The 20,524-nt window shown below is 42.8% G+C and overlaps 1 protein-coding gene across 1 annotated transcript in view; it reads right to left on the minus strand.

The window, feature by feature from the left end:
- Positions 1 to 20,524, minus strand: part of LOC115193404 (mannosyl-oligosaccharide 1,2-alpha-mannosidase IA) — a 168,454-nt gene that overhangs the window by 129,371 nt on the left and 18,559 nt on the right. The window lies entirely within an intron of this gene.

Raw genomic sequence — 20,524 nt, forward strand, 5'->3', positions numbered from 1 at the left:
GATTGAAGCTGAAATCCCCCTCTTGCAAAAGATGAGAAGACCAGACAGAGATTAAAATAATGTTTTCCCCAAGACTCTCATCCACATAGGGAAATGGGGTCCACAATTCAATGCTGGCTATTGAAAATCACTAGCAAAACAATCTAAGTGGATGAGGGTAGTCAATGGACAGAAACAATACTGGTCCCTCTTAAGCAGAGAGATTAGGCCTACTCATTTGTTTGCAGATCAGTATTTTCTGGAGCGTTTTCTGAGATCGACACGTCTTTCTCTGATACTTAATCAAGCGGAGAAAAACACAACGGCAAGGTGTTTATTAATGATGTGTGCCCTTCCTGCAATGTGAAAACCAGAGCAACCGCTGTGTTCTCTTGGTTACCTCCACCATTTCAAATGATGAGATTATGTTGCTAATGCACAAATGATTGGAGCACAAATGTGGAAAGATTGGAATTAAATTGAGTGTTAAAAAGTCTGCTGCCTGTGACAGAGAGCAGAGATGGATTAGAAGGATTAGGCGGTCCGCCTACAGCGACAGAATGGGGGGGTGGCATTTTCCGAGGTAAACTGACCTAGACGCACCTCCAACATATAAAACTTCACAACATTCTGCCCAAAAAGAATGACAATTTCTCTCACCCAGTGGAATATAAGATATTTCGGTGAGTGCTGATGCCGCCCCTTGACAAGCAGTGCCCACTTTTTCAAAAGCAGGGGTGCAAAATATTTTGCTTGTGCATGCCGAGTGCCCCTCACCAAGGTGCTGTTGGAGAGACACACCGCTGTGGCGCTCCACCAACATTCTGTTAAAAAATAAATGTATATATATCTCATGTAGCCTATGGTAGAAAGAGTATATGGCCATTTCTGAAGCCTACAGGCTGGAGTAGAGATCACATTTATGACAAAGTCATGAAAATATACTTTTTAAATCATGCACGTTTCTCAGATCAAATAGCCTGACCTCAGTGGCTTCAAGTTTGAATGTGTACGTTTTTGAAAAGATGATCATAGCGAAAAATTCTATAAATTCTATACTTCTGCATTTCCCGCTGTGTAAACACATCGATTCTCATTGCAAATACGCTCGGGATAACTCCTGGTAAAGTTAGGTAGCTGATATTCAGAGCTTAAATAGCCAAAGTGATTAGTCACAGGAATGGGGCCTAATAAAGCCAATACAACTGCCTGTTTTACAAACGGTAGGCTTACCACATGGATGGGCAATCAGAAAATCAATTTAGTCTACCCCTTTCTCTTTTAGTAAAACTCAGGTTATCTGGAATCATTCCAGTGTCCTGCTGAAAAATACCCCAAAGCAGGTTCATCTTGGATACACAGGCATGAGGGAGCGGGCACACCTTGCGGTTATGGAGAACAACAAGGGACACTGAAAGGTATAAAAGCAAGACTACAACAGTAATGACACAAGCACCTCATTATTCTCTCTGCAGATTCTCAAAACACAATACAAAATTCCCCTGCAAAAGGCTACTATTGACAAGAATAATCTGTCAAAGTCAATGAGCTGGGGGAGGTTTACAGACAGTACTTTGAGATGAGGAAGGGGGTTTTTGTTGTGCAGGGTTGTGCTTAGATAGTAAATGTATTGTATGAGAGCGATTGATGTGCCAATTCCCCTCAATCTCCCATACACAACAATTCAAACTGTGTAAGAACTGCCTTCCTAAGACTTTTCACACCTTCTTTAGCCACCTAATTGGTCTTTCGACAAATCAGATCAGTTCTGAACAAGATCTGATGAAGACTAATTAGTGGAGAAAAAAAAACAGAATTGGCCTGCCTGTGTAAACACAGTTAATAATTAGAAATCTGGTGTGCTAGATTAGGGTCGGAATGAAAACCTACAGGATGGTAGCTCTCCAGGAACATGGTTGGAAAGCCCTGATCTAGAACCACCATAAAATAAATATGGATATTTTCTATCAATCTTCTAAATTTGTCTGCCCTTATGGATTCACAGAATATATTTATATAAGCTGTACTGGGCTCTTTATCATCAAACAGATGCTAGACATTCAGATATACGAAGAATGTTAGTTTTATCAAAATGTTTCCGAATCTAAAATACAGGCGAGAGTACACTATTTAATGCTAACTCAAGAGAACTGTGTATTCAAAACAATGTTATATGGTAAAAGTAACATGTCATTTTTTTGTATGGACTGTGTATTACAGTTCAGCGTGTCCAAGTGTTTCTCAGGTGTAGACACACACAAGCGCAGAGAATTGTAGTTAAAGATTCTTAGACCAGATAATGTTCATTTCTGCCGACACCGTGTCTACTTCAAGTCTTATCTCATTCATGTAGACAGGTGGGTGTCCACCCCAAAGTGCCCCATGTCATGATGACAGAGACCCGTCTCAATCAATGAGTGAGAAGACTTGAAATGAACACGATTGGTTGTGCACATATTGTTGGATTACTTTATGAAACAAAAAAGTACTTATTTTCTAAATACAAACCCCCTACAACTGGACATGGACATGTTATGAGACTCCTGTTTATCCCAAATCGAAGACGAAGACGGCATCGTTAAAGTGGGTCGAAAATTCTCTGTGCTACACCAAACAGTACAGGTCTATCCTGTAACTTCTAGCAAACGATACCAAAAACGTTTGGTTAAATCACATTATCTGGTGTAACAATCCGTAGTTTAAAGAACTGGTGATCAGCAGATGATGGGAGACGTGGTCAAGATGAAATTGCCATTACAAAGAAACATACCGTAGAGGTTCAGTAAATAATTGTAAAGCTGTGGGAGGAGTGTTGTCATGATCAAACTGCCATTCAGCTCCTCATAAGTCATCTGCTTGAAATCCAGCATAATATCTAATCCCTCGAGAGTGATACAGTTCATAGGATACAATTCTGCTACGACGACACGCACAGGCAAAGGAATTATTTTTCTGCATCTAGAATCCAGTCCAGGAAGAAGCCCAGGCACTACACCGTATTCTCTGTCAGACAAAAAAATGATACTCTATTGTACAGTTTGAACAAAAGCTGACCCGTGCCAGCTAACATCAACATTAGGGTAGACTAGTTAAACATGCATACAGTTGAAGTCAGAAGTTTACATACACTTAGGTTGGAGTCATTAAAACTCGTATTTCAACCACTCCGCAAATTTCTTGTCAACAAACTACAGTTTTGGCAAGTCGGTTAGGACATCTATTTTGTGCATGACACAAGTAATTTTTCCAACAATTGTTTACAGACAGATTATTTCATTTATAATTCACTGTATCACAATTCTAGTGGGTCACAGATTTACATACACTAAGTTGACTGTGCCTTTAAGCAGCTTGGAAAATTCCAGAAAATTATGTCATGGCTTTAGAAGCTTCTGATAGGCTAACTGATATCATTGGAATCAATTGGAGGTGTACCGGTGGATGCATTTCAAGGCCTACCTTCAAACTCAGTGCCTCTTTGCTTGACATCATGGGAAAATCAAAAGAAATCAGCCAAGGCCTCAGAAAAGAAATTGTAGCCCTCCACAAGTCTGGTTCATCCTTGGGAGCAATTTCCAAACGCCTGAAGGTACCACGTTCATCTGTACAAACAATAGTACACAAGTGTAAACACCATGGGACCACGCAGCCGTTATACCTCTCAGGAAGGAGACGCGTTCTGTCTCCTTCCTGTCATACTTTGGTACGAAAAGTGCAAATCAGTCCCAGAACAACAGCAAAGGACCTTGTGAAGATGCTGGAGGAAAAAGGTACAAAAGTATCCATATCCACACTAAAACAAGTCCTATATCGACATAACCTGAAAGGCAGCTCAGCAAGGAAGAAGCCACTGCTCCAAAACCACCATAAAAATGCCAGACTACGGTTTGCAACTGCACATGGGGACGAAGATTGTACTTTTTGGAGAAATGTCTTCTGGGCTGATGAAACAAAAATAGAACTGTTTGGCAATAATGACCATCGTTATGTTTGGAGGAAAAAGGGGGAGGCTTGCAAGCCGAAGAACACCATCCCAACTGTGAAGCACAGGGGTGGCAGCATCATGTTGTGGGGGTGCTTTGCTGCAGGAGGGACTGGTGCACTTCACAAAATCGATGGCATCATGAGGTAGGAACATTATGTGGATATATTGAAGCAACATCTCAAAACATCATTCAGGAAGTTAAAGCTTGGTCGCAAATGGGTATTCCAAATGGACAATTACCCCAAGCATTCTTCCAAAGTTGTGGCAAAATGGCTTAAGGACAAGAAAGTCAAGGTATTGGAGTTGCCATCACAAAGTCCTGACCTCAATCCTATAGAACATTTGTGGGCAGAACTGAAAAAGCGTGTGCGAGCAAGGAGGCCTACAAACCTGACTGAGTTACACCAGCTCTGTCAGGAGGAATGGGCCAAAATTCACCAAACTTATTGTGGGAAGCTTGTGGAAGGCTACCCGAAATGTTTGACCCAAGTTAAAAGGCAATGCTACCAAATACTAATTGAGTGTATGTAAACTTCTGACCCACTGGTTATGTGATGAAAGAAATAAAAGCTGAAATAAATCATTCTGTCAACTATTATTCTGACATTTCGTTTTTAAAATAAAGTGGTGATCCTAACTGACCTAAGACAGGGAATTTCTACAAGGATTAAATGTCAGGAATTGTGAAAAACTGATTTTAAAATGTATATGGCTAAGGTGTATGTAAACTTCTGACTTCAACTGTACATGTGCACAGGCACAGAGATTACATTTACAACAATATCTAGCCTAATAGAAATAAATATGGCATAACCCTCAACCTTTGCACAGTGACCAGACAGTACAAATGAGCCTAGGCAGATAAGCAGACAGTATCTACCCAGAGCCATGTATATCAGGCATGCTTAGGCAAATATTTTTTATAGTAAAACCAGCTTAAATTTTTTTGATTTATAACAGTAAATTATTGTATTATTGTTTCTCCTCACTGTTTGGTAGGTAACTTAGCTAGCTAGCTAGCTTGCTGGATATGCAATACTTGTTATTTACATCTGTTTGGAATCCTATCTTGCATCATGCCTATAATTTGGTGAGATTTAAATGCATCCAAGGTCATAATCATAACCAATGTCAACCCTCATCAATTATGTTACCTAGATAGCTAGCAAAATGATTTACAGTTGCTGATGTTACACGTTAGCAGGCACATAACAAGTTAGCAGGAGCCAGGCTAACTAGCTAGCCAACTCCAGTCATGTGCTAACGTTTGCTTGTAAACCTAGCTTTGGGTGGTTGGTTATAATGTTGCAGCTTGCTGTTTAGTAGCTAGCCATATCTATGACTAAAAAGAGAAGAGGTTTTACAACCAAGAAAAAAAAGATCTCCGATTGTAAACCCTCTTCTGTTTTTAGTCATAGATATGGCTACTGATAGTTGTTTAGCTAGCTAAGTTAGCAAACAGAAGAATAATTTGATTTCCCCCCACTGTAACACAGTAGTATGTTAGCCAGCAAATACACAATGGGTTTTTGTAGATAAACTAAAGTTAGCTAGCTAAGTGGTTTGCAGGACAAATAACTTACTTAGCTAGGCACCGTATTTGTCATCTGCCCTCTTGGTGCTGGCATCGGCTGTAGCGGAGCTTCTAACCTTAGCTAAATCCAACTCTGTTCCAAATCTTTTTCGCTATATGCCGGTTTAAATATGTATGGTTGAATCTCACCATGTAGCTAATAGATGCTCCATCGTCGAATTCATGTTGATGAGAGGAATCACTTGAAGCCATTGCATCTGGTCAGTTCTTTCAGTTTTAACCAAATGATTGTTCTAAGTGTCCGCCTCCTTTCAAATTAAAAGCCAGCCTTAGGGGAGGGAGCGGGGCCAGAGCACAAAGCACTGCCCCAACACAAGTTGTAGTATTTCAGAGACTGGAAAAAATGTGTCTGCTTGTATATTTACTTATGAATCTGCCGGCTCTATCGAACAAGGACAACCAAATCTACACCCACAAAAAAACATATTGTGCGATCACTATAACAGAGCCTTTGCGAAATGTCACAAAGCAGTCCTTACATGTATTTTTAGATCTGGCCCCCCCAAATCGATACACCAGAAGCCGTCATAGGGTGTATCATTCAGCGCGCGAAGCCCTGACCTGCCTTCCTCCTGGGCAATTATGTGCGAAACATATCTCACTGTCCTAGCAATGAACAAGACCAGATTCCCCCAGGGTGAAATTCCCCTTTAACATTGTGGGAGAAACTTCCAGAGGGGCTCATAATGGTGTTAATGAAAGGCACCTCTCACTCTTATTTCTCTGATAATGAAATGAAAACAGCTCCACTCAGTCCCAGGCCTAAACAAACAGTCCCTCCTCGTCTCTCTGTCTGAGGGCCCCCCTGTAGAGAATGCTGGTGAGAAGTCATTTGCAGCACAGCGTGGACTCCCCATACCAGCCAGCATTCTCCTCCAGAAATTAGATGAGTTTATCAACTCCCACACAGAGAGCGGGAGAGAGACAGACAGACAGACAGACAGACAGATCTCGGGTTAATGAGTCTATGGTGTTATTTACCCCAAAACCCTGGGCCCCACCCCCTCGCAGCCTCCCAGCGCTGCCAGCTCACACCTTACTCTGGTCCTGCTGAGAGGGTGCCAAATACAAGCCAGTGGTTCTGTTGGTTGGTTTAGCTAGTAACTAGGCGACTTGGAACCAGAACCATTTGCCAGAACTGAATTAGAAGTTGTGGGGAGATGGGAGGCATTGAACACGGGCCATATTGATTCTCATTCAGTAGTGCTAGGTTTTGTTTGCAATAAAAAAAAACAGCAGGCTGTTGTGGCGGACTATTCCCAGATGGGAAATGCTTTTGTTCACTGTAGGTTACCGGTCTCCATCCAGACGGCTCAATATTCAGTCCTCTGCACCTCGGTACAAAGCCTGGTCTTCCCACAGTGTGGTCCTAACGGAGGCACAAGGACCGGCACAGCCAAGAGCGAGTCCTGCTCCTGCTTAGATGGAGCGCCAGCCTCCCTGATTTACAAGGCAGTAATTGCTTTTCCAGTCAGGGTTTAATGTGAGCGTTTGAGTCAAAAATGTAATCTCGTCATTCGTGGCTCTCTCACTCTCTGCATGCGGTCTGTCGGCGGGAGGATCAGCAGCAGGAGCTCTCCCATTGTTTAATCGACAGCATTGTGTAGTCCAAAGACGTCACAGCAACACTGGAATGAGTTGACAGCGGGTGCTCGGGGGGGAGAACATGTTACTTTCTGCCGTGAGAAACAAACAAGACTGAGTTCTTAGTGCAGCAGAGCAGAGAGCATGCTGGGATCTCACTAAGGCTCTCCTATGTGGCATTTATGTGGTGCCCTGGGATACAGAGCGGTGTACCATTGTTGTCAGGTAACACACACCTATGCTCAAAAGATAGGGCCCTTGGACGGCTGTGTTTGGTCTGACAGAGCAGAGACCCTCTTCGACCTGCTGAGCCAGGCTAGGCCTCGGCAGGAGAGTCCGTCAGAGAGGACCTAAAGGTGGAGCATGCCATAGTGGCCTCTGCTGTCTGTTAAGAGGATTAACCTCCCTCAGGGCGTTGTTCTTCTAAGGGCTCAGACGGCCGACAGTCGGCCGACAGTAGCGCTGAACGTAAATTTGTGAACCGAGTGCGCACTGATTTTACATGTAGAATCTCGTGAAAAAAAAAGAATCAGACGTCTACAGCGGGGAGGTCCCTAAAACACAGGGCACTGAACGATCGACAGACAAACGCTAGATTCCCATTCGGTGCGACGTGTGCACGCCTTTAAAAAGGTTAGGGCGGGGGCAGAGCAGAGCAGATCAGATCAGGAACAGATGTCTATTAATTCATAAACCAGCCCCAAGGGAGTGATTTATTTTCTATAGGCCTACGGCATGTGGGTTGGTTGGAGTCATGTGAGGACAAAACAGGGTTTGGGAGAAAGAGAAAAACCAAAGTCAGTGAATCACATGAGTCATAAGTGGCTATTCAAAAGGCAAAGGAATAAAAAGGCCTAATCATTAAAAACTATTCCCTCCCCTCCCCCATGTCAGTTTCCATCCCCAGATAGCCTGCTAGCCTGTCCTCCATGTTGCGCTCATCTTTTCCTCTTTTCTCTTTGCTGACCAGCCCGGGAAATTCAGCTAGTTTGGGGACCTGGGAACAAATCATCTGTTTGCCAAATTTCCATTTCCCTTATCCCCTGCTGTCAGTCCATCCTCCTCCTCCTCCCCCCCTCCTCATCCCACATTGATGACTCTGAGCTGTGTGTGAAGGAGGGCAGAACTAGGATCTGGAGGAGCTCTGTGCCATGGAGGTTTTCTGAAGGAGAGGAGAGCCAGACTGGGAGACAGAGACAGACAGTGCCGGCAGCAGGCACAGAACCCAGGGCTCAGGACAAGCAGCTGTCCAGGACAGAGAGCCCAACTACAGGCAATGTCAACAGACACAACGTCCATGCCAACTCCTGTTTACTGTCATCCAAACTGCCTCCGCTTTTTACACTCACTTTCTCATAGTGTCTTTCCTCTCATCTGCTCTCCCTCTCTGTCCTTCATCGCTCTACTATTGCTGTTGTTCTCTCCTCTCTTTCTCGCCCTCTCTCACCGTCCTCCATCTCTTTCTTGCAACAGACCTAAACATACCCATCCTTAACCCTGGAGGAGAGGAGTTGGAGAAGATCCTCTTAGCTGGCTGAGGCTTATCTGAACGCCCGGCTATTGAAGGTGACAGTGTCGGGACACATTTACGCTCTGGCAAAGGATTAGGCCTAAGCAATCACTTGCACTGTCTTTTTGATTGAGCTAACTCTCTCATATAAAGTCAGCTGTTGTACAGAACGTCTTGGTGTGTATGTGTGGGCCCATCCAGTCAAATCAAATAGGGAGTTTAGGGACTGGTTAACATTCATGAAAATCAGGTGAGCTGAAGACGCTCATATCCCCAAATCTGCCAGCAAATTATTCTTCCAGACTTTTGTCTCCTTGGACGGGAAGAAATTGCCAGAGAAAACTAACACCAAGAGCAATACTTTTTTCTGAACGTCAAAATACAGATGTTTGATTCTTTGACTACTTGAATACAATATTCCAGAGAGTGCTGGTGACAGCCGATATAGTTACTGGGAGCACGGCACAATGAACCGCACACTTGCTTTAGAGCACTGGACATGTATCCTTTCATCATAAGTGCATTTGATGAAATCCCCGCCATTCATTATGCAAATGCAGCCGAGCATAGAAATCGAATCAAATCAATCATTGGCACTCTGTGAATGTGCCTGGCTATTTTCTCTGGACGATCAGGCTAGTGACACTTTAAAGCGAGGAAAGTCTCGCCCTGGTTTCATGATGGATCTGCACATCTGGAGCATACCCTACAATCTCTTCTCTAGCGTCACATGCACATTCAGTGCCTCTGCCCGACACGGTTTGCCCGTTCCCACAAGGAGCCTCATAGGAGGTAGTACACCCAGCATCACTAATTCATAGTATTCCCACCATCTCCTGACAACTTCAAAAGGAGTCATGCTGTATCTGGCCCACAACTGCAGAGTTTATCATGTTAAGAGCTACTGGGCATTGTGTCGTCATAGAGAACATCATAACCTACTCCTGATTAAATCCATTCGTCTGTACACCTTGCACAGGTAGATAAAACACCTTTAAAATGAAAATGACACATTTCCAACAATGCCCTTATCATCCGTAATAGTACTAAGTGAACGAATAGCAGTCACAAAGACAGATATCTTGGCCGCAACATTGTGCTGCTGAGAGAGCACAAGAAGCAACATGGTCAGCTATGCTCTTCACTGCAGTTAAAGCCAGTCCGAAGGAGCGCAAGTCTTCAGCAACAAACAGCATCTGTGTCATTGTTTCACTCTGGGGTCTAGTAAACAGGGCTGCAGCCTCTTGTCAGGATTATCATGTATACAGCCTTCTAGAGAGTCTTCACCAGACTGGAAGGCAGTAAGCTCTTCATGGCATTCTTCAATATGCCCAAGCTGTTCCCAGCACGGCACTACTTCTGCTGCTTCCCTCCTGGCTCCACACACACAGAGACCAGCCACTTGATCTGTTTACCTTATTTAGAGTAGGGACTTTCACTAGTTTCTGTGTGCGTGGACTGTGCTACATTTATCTCCTGCACGAACATGTTTATCCCTATTCTTTCACCATGACACACATTCAAGCACACACTGATTCAAGGCTGTTTAGGAACAACAGGTGCGAGATAATTGAAGGGGACAATGTAATTGTGGAAGAATGAATGAAACACAGAACAGAATAGAAAGCGCGTGTCCGTGTGCAATGTCTGAGACTCCCAGGAGAGACCAGTAGGCACTGCAGGAGAGTCTCAGAGAGCCCCTTAGATGAAGCATGGTGTCTCAATGGAGATGGATTCACACCAAAGTGGAGGGCCAGAACGGTCCAGGTATCCTTATGATGTAATTATACCTGCTATTCCCCTTTATTGCATTCCTGTTTCAGGCTGTGTCTGTTCTCTATTTGTTCTACATCCATTATCTCTCTGCCATCTCTTTAAAGCCCCACCAACACTACTGACCCACAGCAAGACAGCAGCCCGCTCTGAAGAAATAAACAGGTCAAATAACAACGAAGCCCATTGTAGAACACCAGAAACAAGAAATACACATCACATAAATATGCCCCACACCCGCTTATTGCCCTGCAGAGTAGCATAAACTCTCCCCACTGGCCACTGGAGACGAACGAACGAGAGAGAGAGAGAGAGAGAGGCTGAGGGAGTGTACACAACATATTACAGTGATCCTTCATGCAGCGCCTGTCACACTGGTTTGGGCAGCGACTCCCTTATGCACCTGCATCTACATGCAAATAAGACAGAGGCCTAGTGTTGGTGGGAAAGCAAAGCACAGCTCGGAAAATATACTGTACCATCCATACCATCCATCATGCTCTACAGACGACTCAGCCCTGCAGTGATGAAGTTATGCTATAGGGATGTGCTGACAACAAAGCACTCCTAAAGGTACCCAAACTCGTTCAAGTTTTAGCCCAACAGAAAATTGTGGGACTATTGCCTGCCAATTGTGTGCCAGACTGTTGACTTGCATGTAAACTAGATTTGACTAGATAATCGTCATCTGTCACTCGTTTCAGGAAACTAGGCGTATGTCGCAAGTCACAACTTCACAGAAGAGGCATTTGAACATTTATTATTTATTTTTTCATCAACATGCGTTTTTTGGTAGAAATGCATTCTGGAACATTTGAACATTCATATGCCTTAATAACAAACTTGTATGCCAAATGTAAATATGAATAAAGTTGTTAAAATTACAAGCCTAGTTTGGTTTAGCCACAGAAGAAGAGAGGAACCTTCCCGCTAGCCATGATTGGCTGATATAATGAACGGCTTGGACATGCCAAGAGATGAGTTTCGGATTGGTCTGCCGTGTAGCATCTTCTGTTTATAAAATGAGCTGCTCATTATGTGTAGATAATCCTTTCTACTGGAGTTTTTTCAAAATATAGAACGTTAGCCATGGAGAACTGCAAATGTGTTGCTACTGCTCTCAACCAGAGCGACTTGACAACGGGCCAAGCAAGTTGTACAAGCAAAATGGAAACAACACAGGACGTCTTATTTAATGAAAGGGGTTGCAGTCTGCTGTGAATCGTTCATCCATGTATACGGGTAAGAGTCTAGCAACAGTTTCAGATATTATATGTTTCTAATTTTGTCAGAAACTTGTTTTCATTGCAAGTTAAAGCTTACTGTTAGCTAGTTAGCTGACGTTAGGTGGCTGGCTCGCTAGTTAATATTACGTGTATGATCTGTGTCGTAATATTACCTCAGAAAGCCATTTGCATTGCTAGTTATAGCCTAATGTTAGCTAGCTAACCATGCACAAGCTTCACCACAATCTGGATCTTCACTTCCTGATCACAGGCCACACCACGTTTTCCCCCCCAACTGGTGCTTCGGCCTCATCAAGCAGCGCTTCAGAAAGACCAGAGTGAACACTTTGTCTGAGATTGCTGGTGTTGTGAAGGACAGCACTGTGACAGGAGTCAACATCCCACAGCTGGTTGGACTGGAGGATGGTACGGTGCTGGTGGAAAGCGATGGCTGGCAACAACACCTGACTCCGTACTTCAGGCTGCTGCCACAGATCAAGCAGTACCAGCACTTCAGGGGAATATCATTTTCATTGCATGAGGTTATTTTTCTTATCTAAACTTGGGAGGTGAATTGATGTTGTGCCAGGTTGTAATGTCTTCTACATTTTTTGGGTTATTTCTTGTTTTACAGCTTCAATGCTCTGGAGCCTGGTGTTGTTGTCGCCAAGGAGCGTTCAGACTCAGTCGGGAACAGGTTTCAGCTGCTGCGCAACGCTGACATCCTTCCTCCCATAGATGGTCTCCCTGTACAAGCACCACCTGGACTGAACACATCTAGACAAACGTATATTTTTGAGAAGATCAGGGAGTTTTGTGACAAAGAGGCTTTGGACATCCCATGCCCTGCACCAAAGTCAAGGACAGAAAAGAAACAGGCTCTCCGAATATAGATTCCCTTGTTCATGCGTGGTTCGAACGGACCAGTTTATTACTGGGGGCGAGTTCCCAGTCATCAGCACTATCTGCAGTGCCTCTAGTCACATGACTCTCTCCTAACACACCATACATTGCTGCTACTATTTATTTTTTGTATCCTTCTGCTCAGCTACTTTACCCCTGAATGTATGCATATAACTACCTCCTCTATCACTGATATTGTTATTGATATTGTTCTTGTACATATTGTATATTATTTTGTTCTTTCTCTACTGGCATTTACACTTTTTGATATTGCTACTATGCAAGTAACCATTTGGCTGTACCGTTTACACCTTCTGCAGAGACCCATCCACTTAGCAAGGTGTGGCTTGGGGTTACAGCATTTCTTTCACATGACCCATCAATTTAGACAAGTGTCTGGTAAGCGTCATCTAATATTTATTTTAAAAGTTATCTGGACGCTTCCTGTTTACCTGGAATTTTTCCTTATTGTAGGCTACTACTTTTACCATTTTTAGTCTTCATCTTTACTACACTACTCTCTGTTCAGCACATGACCTCACATGTGAATCCTTAAAGAGATGGGTGGGGCTAAGGCTTAAGAGGAAGTGAACAATGCTGAATGGGTGTAGACAAAAGAAGAGTTCTCCAGTAGGTGTACCAAAATATTCAAGGCCATTTTCTCAAAAGTGGGGTTACAAGTTTATCAACTTTCAAAGCAGAATTACTTGATGTGTATGATATACCAGTTTGTAGCTCTGCGTCTGCTTTTATCCAATGTAAAAAAATAAAAAAACAATTCTAATTTTGCTACATAAGACCGAATCAAGGTGGTCAGTCACATTTGACTGCATCGTAAGCAAATCATTATTAGAATTAGGCAATGTAGCCCGATGTGAATATTTAAGATGAATAAAGTTCATATACAGTTTAGAGTGATTAACACAATGTTTAGCATATATATATTTTCTGTAATACACATGATTTCCAGTGTTCTTTTTGTGGTACTACAGTTGATGATCACTAGACTTGATGCAGTATGTTATGGATTAAACTAGAGCTGGGCCAATAAACCAAGTCATTAAATCGACACCGACCTACATATCACAAGCATTTTGCTGATATCGTTCATTACAATAAGTAGCCTATGGAGAAATTTGAAATAATAGGTTTGTTAGTATGGGTGATTGTTAATGGGACAATTGATGGATACAATCATCAAAAATAAGTAGTAGTAGTAAGGATTTATTTATTTTTTAAAACAGTGGTGCACGCGGCCTCCCGAGTGGCGCAGTGGTCTAAGACACTGCATCGCAGTGCTAACTGTGCCACTAGAGATTCTGGGTTCGAGTCCAGGCTCTGTCGCAGCCGGCCGCGACCGGGAGGTCCATGGGGTGGCGCGCAATTGGCCCAGCGTCGTCCGGGTTAGGGGAGGGTTTGGCTGGCAGGGATGTCCTTGTCCCATCGAACACTAGCGACTCCTGTGGCGGGCCGGGCGCAAAGCACGCTGACACGGTCACCGGGTGAAACGGTGTTTCCTCCGACACATTGGTGCGGCTGGCTTCCGGGTTAAGCGGGCATTGTGTCAAGAAGCAGTGCGGCTTGGTTGGGTTGTGTTTCGGAGGACGCATGGCTCTCGACCTTCACCTCTCCTGAGTCCGTACGGGAGTTGCAGCGACGAGACAAGACTGTAACTACCAATTGAATACCACAAAATTGGGGAGAAAAATAAGTTATTTTTAAAGCTATCGCATCAATTCAGGCAATTTATCACGATATGTATTTTTGTTCAAATCGCCCAGCTCTACATTGAACTCATATCTGTTAATAGTGATTGGTGCACGGACAGAGGACACACTGATTATTATTGTATTTTGTGAAACACTGCAATTCTATAGAAGCTGACAGTCACTGCCTTGTGTTTTGACTTCCTATAAGCCTATTGGGCTGGTGCTCAGAGTTCCGTTGTCTGCTGATTAAGATATCAGGGCCTTCTTAGAAAAAGCCAGTTAGACATTTTCTCTTCTTCTGTGCTGGAGGTGTCTCCCTATTGCAACTTGTAATAAAACCTGTTCGATATTTTATTGACCATCTGCGACTGCACTTCTCTTTTGTTCTCCTATTACAGGCAACATCTGTTAATTTGCATGCAAGTTGTAGCCTACCTAGCTAGATTAACAGTGCACTGCAAAATGAGTCCAAAATAGCAGGAAAACAAAATGCTGATAATGAACCCCTCTAACAACAGAACGGTATCAGTCATCACTTCCCTTTTAGGGTGTGTGAATGAGCAAACTGAAAGGAGTGGTCTCACAGGAATACAAAAGGGACTTAAAAAACACGACAGTTCAAGAAGGAGCACCACTTCAATGACAAAGGTTAGCTTCTTTGAATTCTAATAACGCACAAGAACCCGGAGCATTAACATGAAGAATACAGATTTGGAATCTAATTTGTGTTCATACAGAATCGTGTACTACCAGCCTCTCATTTGTAGTGTTGTACATAGGGTGCTCCTTGATCAGAATGCATCATTATTTGTGATGTGAGGTGGTGAGGAGGAGGGAGGGAACCTCTTTGGACTATATGATAACAGGGATGGTAATTAGGGTGTTTTATGAAACAGATTGAGCCTTGCTGCTTTTGATGTGAGCTAGAACTAGAGGAAGATCCATCGTGCTGAAAGAGGAGTCGCTGTGTTTACAGTACATTTAAGCATTTGTTCAGAGGAGAGCGAAACAATGGAAGACGGGGAAACAGGGGCAAGCTCTTTATACACCCGCCCACTACAACTAACAGTAGCGCCCACTCTAATGCAAGGATGTACTAGTAAACAATGCCAGACAGGAGTAGGACAACACACCCACTCTAATGTAAGGACTAACCAAAGCCAGGCAGAGCTAGGACAACAATACACCTGACCTGCAGAAAAACAACGCACCTCGCCCACCTGTCCATCAGCTCAACGTTGAGTATTCGTGTCTGTGTCGTGCACACTATAATAAAATGATTTACTAACGTCATTCCTCTTAGGGGTATTTTCACTGCCATTTCAAGCATCAGCAATACTGAAGAGCCCACTCAGCTAATATGGAAGAGGCTTCTCCCTTGGCAGGTCAGTGGACCCTGACCATCACACTCTCCCCAGAGAGAACACTATCCTAAACACGGGAGAGGAGCAGGAACAGGTAAACATACAGGGCCAATACAAAGGCCTCCCTCGTCATTTGGGTGGGTCTAATCTAAATCTGTAGACAGGCATCAGATTCAGTGCTGACCTGTTGAGAGGTTAAACCTACCCTGCATAATGTCCTACTCGTCTATTTATGATGGATGAATGACTGCGTGATGCTCTTTTTAATCAAGCTAGCAGCGAAGCATCTAAAATGAGTGCACAGTAGACGAATTCAACGGACTCCAAATCTACGGTCAGTGTGCCCTGTAGTCGCTGAGTGACACAGCAAAACCAAGCGTTTGCATTGACATGGCAGACAAGCTACAGTTGGCTAGACAGACTGACTAAAACAGGTGAGGATAAGGGCTGCCTGGGGTCAACTGATATGGACTAGCTGCATAGCCACAGCATAAGACTGCAGACTGGAGGCATATCCATCAAGCAAATCAATTAGAAGAGGTAATGCGAGGGTAACAGAAGTCACTGGAATTACCTTTCTTTGATCTATTCTCTACCGTCAACCAGATTACCATTTGTCTAGCAGATTAGCATTTTTTTTTTTAATAAACCCCAACCAATGACTCAGTCTGGCATCGGCCCATCAGGACAATTCAGCATCCCAACGCAAAGAGACGAAAACGCTCCATATTGTTTCATCCCACATTCTTCTTTTATTTTTGATGTGGGATGAAATTAGAAGTTTGTACAGTGATCGAGAGGTAATTTAAATCAGCTCCTCTTTCTGTGCAAATGAAAATTGGAGGGATTTCCAAAGGGACTGGCAGGCAGGACGCTATGTAATTACCGCAGATCTCTCTCTCAGCCTTCCTCTGTGGCTGTGCTGCTCTGCTCTGTTCTTGTACACACACACCCACCCACACAGGGTTGGGAAATATATGGGGAAACTTCTTCAAAAGAGATGTTACTCCAAATATCGCGATATCCGATATAATCATTTTCGAAATAAAAAGTTTCAAACATGCTTTAGGAGTCATTCATGAATCTACGGTGGCAATACATATGGTAAGGGATTTCAATGGGGCTTTTGACATTGACTGTTTTATACTGTTCAATCCAACTTTAAAAATGTTTTAAAAAAAACATTGCATTTTCATCAATATCTGCATTTCCTGTGCTTTTGTTATCATTTCAGTATTTTATCAGGATCCCCATTAGCTGTTGCTAAAGCAGCAGCTACTCTTCCTGGGGTCCACACAAAACATAACAAAATACAGAACATGAATAAACAAGAACAGCTCAAGGACAGACCTACAATGTAGAAAATAGTACAAATAAAGAAAAACCCTGAAATGAGTAGGTGTGTTCAAACTTTTGACTGGTACTGTATATTGACAATGTCATCACATATCGGCCTCAGCCTAAACCTAACACACGCGCTCCTCACTAGTCTCCAACTATACAGAGGAACGCAGCTCTGTTCAAAGGAAGAAATCAGAGGCTATTCATAGACATATTTACAAGAATGTAGGCTAGTTCACCAATTATACACACTACACAAAGCAACGCAGCATTCTTTGTCTACGCAGGTGTTTGTCTGCGTCTCATACATAATACTGAGAATAGTCCGAAAACCACCACAATATGTGCAGTAAGGGCCTATTGGATTTCCTCCTCATTCACAATGGGTGTGACATCACAGCGAGCAAAGTCTTGTCATTGCGATAGCTCTCCAACTAACCCACTTTCAGAAATCAATTGCCAAGGCAAGGGGGGGAATGATCTCCCTGGCTACGATGATTATCACCTTTTTAAAAAGCCCTTAAAATGTTCCATCACAACGATGTGGCTCTAATGAGAACAAAAAGGGGGCAGTAACCGACATTATCTCCCAGCACTGATCAAATACCTGTCCTATATTATCTCCCAGCACTGATCAAATACCTGTCCTATATTATCTCCCAGCACTGATCAAATACCTGTCCTATATTATCTCCCAGCACTGATCAAATACCTGTCCTATATTATCTCCCAGCACTGATCAAATACCTGTCCTATATTATCTCCCAGCACTGATCAAATACCTGTCCTATATTATCTCCCAGCACTGATCAAATACCTGTCCTATATTATCTCCCAGCACTGATCAAATATCTGTCCTATATTATCCCCAGCACTGATCAAATACCTGTCCTATATTATCCCCAGCACTGATCAAATACCTGTCCTATATTATCCCCAGCACTGATCAAATACCTGTCCTATATTATCCCCAGCACTGGCTACCTCTCCCTTTGACTGACAAGAAGATGGGGAAACTAGACTCCGGTACTCCGATAGATCTGTGGAACTTTAGTTAGAGGTCGGGATGAATAGGACACATTTCTATTTTGCCATAATCGAAGGTAGACATGTACACAAAGCTGAAAACAAGTTGGCAAGGGTTTCCCTTCAGGTTCAGGGCAATTCCACGGAAACGGAATTACACTTTGACACAGATTCTTCTCTTTAAAAAGAATGCCAAACAAAAACCATTGATTTCAAAAGTTTAACAAACGATACAACTATATGCACGACAACAACTTTGAACAATTTACACAGACAATAAAAAAATAAAAAAACATTTACTAGAAAACTGTGCAAATGTAAAGTTTGAAAGCTTTGATCCCTTATTGTGTAGATGAAGGGGAGGAGACCGGTTAAAGCAGGATTTTTAATCCTCGAGACAATATGGATTGTGTGCGTGCCATTCAGAGGGTGAATGGGCATGACAAAACATTGAAATGCCTTTGAATGGGTATGGTAGTAGGTGCCAGGCACACTGGTTTGTGTCAAGAACAGCAACGCTGCTGGGTTTTTCCGTGCTCAACGGTTTCCCGTGTGTATCAAGAATGGGAAGCATTGGAGTCAGCATGGGCCAGCATTCCTGTGGAACGCATTCGACACCTGTAGATCCCATGCACCCAACAAATTGAGGCTGTTCTGAGGGAAAAATGGGACACACACACACACACACACACACACACACACACACACTTATCCCACCAGACATGCCACCAGGGGTCTTTTCACAGTCCCCAAATACAGAACAAATTCAAGAAAGTGTACAGTAAAATATAGAGCCCTTATTGCATGGAACTTCCTTCCATCTCATATTGCTCAAATAAACAGCAAACCTGGTTTCAAAAAACAGATAAAGCAACACCTCACGGCACAACGCCTCTCCCCTATTTGAACTAGATAGTTTGTGTGTATGCATTGATATGCAGGGTACGTGTGTCTTTAAAACAAAATGGATGTAGTTCTGTCCTTGAGCGGTTCTTGTCTATTGATGTTCTATTATGTCATTCTGTATTATGTTTCATGTTTTGTGTGGAACCCAGGAAGAGTAGCTGCTGCTTTTGCAACAGCTAATGGGGATCCTAATAAAATACCATTACCAAAACTCAATATTAGGAAGGTGTTCTTAATGTTTTGTACACTCTGTCTGTTTTCAGTAACCCAAAATATTTTATTTTTCAACTGTTTGAAGCTGGTGTACAAAACGAAAGAAAAAGACTCAAAAACGAAACATTAGAACGGGAAGCATAGAAATAGTGCACATACAACAGCTCTACCTCTTCTTAGACTTGCTTTCAATGAGAATCAATAATTCACAGTTCTATGTGAATTTGGTCCGGTCGCCCAAAAATATATATTGAAGCTTTAACTGGAGAGAGAGCAAGAGAGAGAGAGAGAAAGAGAGAGAGAGAAGAGACAGCGGCAGAGAGAGAGTGAGGGGTTGTCTAGATTGGTGGTCAAAGCAAGACTTTGAAAACAAACGACAGAAAGAGAAGAAAAATAACAGTTATAAGCTGAACATGACAGTATGCCAGTGGAAGGGAGGACAGTAGCAGGTGACCCAACTGTGGTGTGTGACCTTCATTTCCCATTGTAGCCAATTCAATTGCAGTAATTCCGTTACGGATTTAGTAGCAGAATTGCACGTTTTAATCACTTCATAACTCCTATCAGTTAAAAAAAATTGGTAGGTTTACTTCTACTTGTTACATGAGGGAGAGAAAGTAGAAAAATATCTTAAAGATGTGGGTTTTTGGTAACAGAACTACAAGGCAATGTTTCTTAACCTTACAGAAGGCAAATAATGTATCCAAAACGAAATATATGTGTTGATATTAGTTGGTAGGGTCTTTACATCAACATTATTGTGTTCTAATGTATTTATAATACCTTTTAGGACTTTTTCTGATAGTATGTTATCTAAGACCCCCTTTCTATCTGTTTGACCAGAAATCAAAGCCTTTGCTTATTCCACATTTTTAGGATGGAAAATGTTTGAAATAAATAAATAAATAAATATATATATATATATATACATACGTGTGTGTGTGTGTGTGTGTGTGTGTGTGTGTGTGTGTGTGTGTGTGTGTATATATATATACATACACACACACACACACACACACACACACACACACACACACACACACACACACACACACACACATCTTTCATATATATACACATTTGTCTTAATTTATCAAAAATAGTCTAATTTCACACCAAATTTAATATGCTCCTATGAACTTCATATGTTGGCGCTCATGGTCCTCTTACATGGAAATGCCCTTCAACTGATTCAAGTGGCATAGAATCTGCTCAATGGCTGACCTCAATGGCAGTGGAGTTGACCGCCGCTCGGTGCTCAGACAACACAGCACAATCAGCCACTGTATCCATTTCAGCATTCCCCATGGAGGTCACCACTGTTACGGCAGCTTGTCATTAACCCCACGTGGAGACTGGAGAGGCAAGCAATGAGTCCCCCCTCCCTCCTGCATATAGATGATGGCAAATC

The sequence above is a fragment of the Salmo trutta genome, chromosome 1, assembly GCF_901001165.1.
Source record: "Salmo trutta chromosome 1, fSalTru1.1, whole genome shotgun sequence".
Classification (NCBI taxonomy): domain Eukaryota; kingdom Metazoa; phylum Chordata; class Actinopteri; order Salmoniformes; family Salmonidae; genus Salmo; species Salmo trutta.